This window comes from Peromyscus maniculatus, chromosome X (genome assembly GCF_049852395.1).
Source record: "Peromyscus maniculatus bairdii isolate BWxNUB_F1_BW_parent chromosome X, HU_Pman_BW_mat_3.1, whole genome shotgun sequence".
In the NCBI taxonomy this organism is placed as follows: domain Eukaryota; kingdom Metazoa; phylum Chordata; class Mammalia; order Rodentia; family Cricetidae; genus Peromyscus; species Peromyscus maniculatus.
In genome coordinates this window covers 138,584,014-138,588,965 of record NC_134875.1, presented here as the reverse complement: position 1 = coordinate 138,588,965, position 4,952 = coordinate 138,584,014, and positions in this window count along the sequence as shown.

Below are 4,952 nucleotides of genomic sequence, written 5' to 3'. Positions count from 1 at the left end.
AACTCTCTCTCTCTCTCTCTCTCTCTCTCTCTCTCTCTCTCTCTCTCTCTCTCTCTCAGTAAATAAATGTACAAAATAAAAAGAAATTTGAATGTGAAGGAACTAAATACACAGCTTTCTGAAGCTACACAAAAACATACCTAAAAGGACAGATAATAGCATTTATACAACAGCAAGCACCAGGATGTAAATAACCTATTAAACACAAACCAGAATGTTGTGGAATATTATTTTAGCTAGGCAAAGATGTGTTACATTTGTTTATGCTGCAGAATCGTATTTTAACTTGTAAAGGTGTGCTGTATTTGTTTATGCTGTGTTTGTTTAGCAATGTAAGGATGTGTGTTTAATGATGTAAAGATATGTTGCATTTGTTTCACCTTGCCTCCTAAGGTACCTGATTGGTCTAATAAGAGCTGACCAGCCAATGGGTAGGCAGAGGAAGGATAGGTGGGGCTGCCAGGCAGAGAGAATAAATAAGAAGAGAGATCTATGCTTGGGAGAAGGAAGAAGGAGAGAGAAGGAGGAGGAGAGAAGAAGGGACACACCTGGGCAAGAAGCCAGGCAGTTGCCAGACAGACAGACACAAGAAGCAGTGAAAGTAAGACACACAGAAAGGAAAAAGCCCGGAGACAAAATGTAGATGAAGAGCAACAGGTTAAGTTAAAAGAGCTAGCCAGAAATGAGCCAAAGCTAGCCCGAGCATTCATAACTTATAAGAAGTCTCTGTGTCATGATTTGAGAGCTGGGTGGTGGCCAAAAGAAATAGCCTGGTACACCAGGAAAAATCAGAGTAAAAAGTAGCCAGTTAATGATGTGGAGGTGGTAGAGGCCTCAAATGCTATGTGACAGTTCCCTTTTTATTTTATAGGAAAATAATGGAATCAAAACAAAAAAAACCAGCACTACCTTATTTTAATGGTGGAAACATGTATAAACCAACAGCAGACTTATTTTCTACCATACCCATGTTATATACTGAATTCAGCATGAAAATAGGTATAAGTGGGGTTTAATGTTTCATTTTTCAACAGCTTCACACTGATTATGTGAGGGTTTATAATATGAATTTCTATTCTTGACCTTGTATTTCAGATGAACTGACAATAAGAATATTCTATCTTAAAAGCAATCAAATAAACTGCTAAAGAAATTCCACCACTTATTTACAAGACTCCAACAGTTGGAAATATTAAAATGAGTAAGCCCATACCTGCACTACAGAACTATTTAGAGAACTTATCAGTGGACAGGCAGTGTGAGAAGTTCCCAGATGAGGGGCAGGAGATGGAGCCAAGGCACTTGTTCTGATAAACCAAGTCTTAGCCCACGATGAGAACAAAGATTACTCCAAATAGATAACTGGTTGCAAGAATGCTCTGTGCCCTGGAGACATGATTGCTTTGCTGCATCAAATTGGGGTACAGCTAGACTTACCTAGCAGGAATCTTTGGTAGGTCTGCTTTTAAAGAAAATTTCAGTTAGAAAGTGACTATTGGGAAGAGAATGAATTTATCATATTGAACTGCTATGAAATTCCATCAGAATGGACAGACAGTTCAAAATAATAAAGGCAAATTTGCAGTGCTCTAAGCACATAGAATGTCAAACTAGCAAAGCCCTGGTGGGCTCAAAAGCATGTGCTCTACTCTGGAGTAACTACAGTATATATGCTCTTGGACTCCTTGAAGGCTTCCATGTCTGAGTACAATCTGACCTAACTCAATATCCAGAACAAAGTTCAGCCTCAAGCAAGGGGTGCTGGGATTACAGCACTCTCTGTGGATTGGAGTGCAGCCAGTATGTGCTGTTTAGTGATCATTTGCTGACCGTAATGCCTTCATGGGAGTTGCCTGAGTGACCATGGTTACTTCTCCTGATACCAAGCCACGATTTTAGCCTTTCTTTTCACTAAACATATTCCAAAATGTGAGAAAAATCTCCTTTCAAGCTTCCTTATAGATCTGACCAGTTTGAAGGAAGGGGATAAAGCATGGAAACTAAAGAGTGGGACTCAAAGGACATTTTGCCTTGGATCGCCATGTATTAAATGAAGATAGGCTATTTCCACATGATCCAGTGAGTCTCTTCCTGAGCAGTTGAAAACACAGGGAGCTATGCACTGAGAGGCTGCTGTTTACACAATTACTGTTAAAACAGAAGCCTGTGACTTCTTGCTCTGTTTCTGAACTCCTGTCAGTAAGAACCATTCTGTTCAACTCAACTTCAGCCACTAGTACCTCAGGCTCCTTGATATATATATATATATATATATATATATATATATATATATATATATATATTTCTCAACCTTCCTAATGCTGTGACCCTTTAATACAGGTTCTCATGTGGTGACCCTTAATCATAAAATTATTTTCATTGCTACTTTATAACTGTAATTTTTCTACTGTTATGAATTATAATTGTAATATAAATTGCAATTATAATATAAATATCTAATAAGCAGGATATCTGATATGCAACCCTTGTGAAAGGGTTGTTGGGCCCTCAGGGGGTGGGGGCTCACAGGTTGGGAGCCGGTGAACACCCCTTAAATGATCATCCTTTATTCACTCAACAAGGACTGGAAACAATGACATCAAGGCTGCCTTTAGAAGTGTGAAGATATATGCTGTATGACTTTTCCTGAGGAAGCATGCATGCATCTATTCACCTGAGATAGCATATCCATGGCAGACCAATGAAACAATCCTACCCAAGTTAGGCTCAGTGAATCCATGGTTTCATCAGAATTATCTATAGACGGATGGATGAGGGGTGTCTTAGTTAGGGTTTCTATTGCTGTGGAGAGACACCATGACCATGGCAACTCTTATAAAGGAAACATTTAATTGGAATGGCTTATAGTTTCAAGAGTTTTAGTCTATTATCATCATGACATGACATGGTAGCATGGAGGCAGACATGCTAGGGAAGACATAGCCAAGAGTCCTACATCTTGGCCCGCAGGCAACAGGAAGTGGACTGTCTCACTGGGCGTGGCTTGAGCATATATGAGACCTCAAAGTCCACCTCCACAGTGACACACTTCCTCCAACAAGGCCACACCTTCTAATAGTGCCAATCCCTTTGGGACCATTTTATTTCAAACCACCACAGGGGGTTACTTAGAGGAACATAGATAACTCAAAGACAGCTGCATCACCAAAGAGCCCACCTTAGCATTGGTGACTCCCCAAAACCGCATGGTTGGAGTTCCCTATATAACTTGTAGGCAGTTCAGCAGGCTAGAGACTCTTCTCTAACCCACAATTGTTCCTGCTTGTATAGCCTTGAGAAGGAAGCCTTATACATCTTTTTCATGGACTTTCTGAGACTTATGAGTTGTTTACTTCCTGTCATAGTTGATTTTCTGTTGCTGTGATAAAATACCATGACAAAAGTACATTATGGGGAGAAGGGATTTACTCTGGATCACAGTTCTAGGCTGCAGTCTGCCATCACAGAGGAGTGACAGCAGGAAGAGCTTGAGGCAGCTGATCACATTGCATTCATAATCAAGAAGCAGAGAACAATGAATGCGAATACTCAGCTCCATCTTTCCTTTACTTTGAGACCAGGGCACAGCCCATAAAACGATGCTACCCACATTCAGGGAGGGTTTTCCCATCTTGAGCACATTTTAAAAATCCCTCACAGCCTTATCTAGGCAATCTCCCTCATTGAGACTCCCTTCTCAGCTGATTCCAAACCCAGCCAAATTGACAGCTGAAATTAACCACCACACTTCTGAAATCTTAAGAAACCTCATTCCAGCACGGGATGTTTTGAGCTGGAGAAAACTGCTCGAGAACAGACCTAATCACAGTAAGGATGCTGTTCTCCATGGAGCAGGCACTGCACATGTCTACAGAAAATGAGGGCTGGGTTGATGAGGATTCCCACGAAGTGCCATTTCCTCCGGCCCAGTCATCTGCTTTGCTTACCCTTCACCTTCTACCCTAAGCACAGTTAATCATTATAATCAGCTGGAGGGCAATTGGTTTATTCAGTTTTGTACTGAGAATGTATTTAATTTATACTGTATTTAGCTCATTGCAAAATGCCTGGGGAAGGCTATAATATTAAATTCACTTTTGGAGCCAGGCATGGTCTCACACACACACACACACCAGCAGCACTTGAGAGGATGAGTCAAAGAAGACTGCCATGAGTTGTAGGCCAGCATGGGCTATTGGGTTCCAGACCAGTCTGGATAAAAGAGCGAGAGCCTGTCTAAGATAAAAACAAAGCCAAACAAATAAACAAATTCACATTGTAAAGCAAAATATAACATCTTCCTATTTTCTTTTAATGAGAATCCCTTCTCTGCACAGATCATTTCTGGAAGACACTCCAGACAGAGTCTCTCCACATAGACTGACAGCAAGCTGGACGGACAATGCAAGAGAGATCAGATTTTCTGTACAGAACAAGTCAGAGGACTGGGATAGTCGATAAACTAACTCATCAAGGGCTTGGAACTGACACAAACTGGCCCCACATTCATGTGCCCAGCTCTGATTTCAGTGGCTTTCTCCCCAGCAGCCATCTCCTTTCTCCCCAGATGCAGGAGTCTGGGCCTCTCTGGGTGACGCCTGCTGGCAATCCTGTTGCCAGTGACACACTGCCCCGCCACGGAGTTCATTCACTAGATAAAGCCATACCCGATTCCCCAAACTCCATCAAAAAGCTGGGACATGTCAAAGTCTACGAGCGCCACGGGGTCAGTCCCCAGTAGGATTACAAACTGAGACTGTCCAGCACACGTTTCATCCCTTCTAGCCGAACAAGTACAAAGTATCCATTTGCCTTTGAAGAAATAAGGGCGCCTGTGAGCGGCTGGAGCCATGGCTCAGCACTCAGGAGCACTTGCTGCTCTTCCAGAAGAACCGAGTTAGGTTGCCAGCACCCACATCAGGCAGATCGCGACCACCTACAACTCGGTGCCA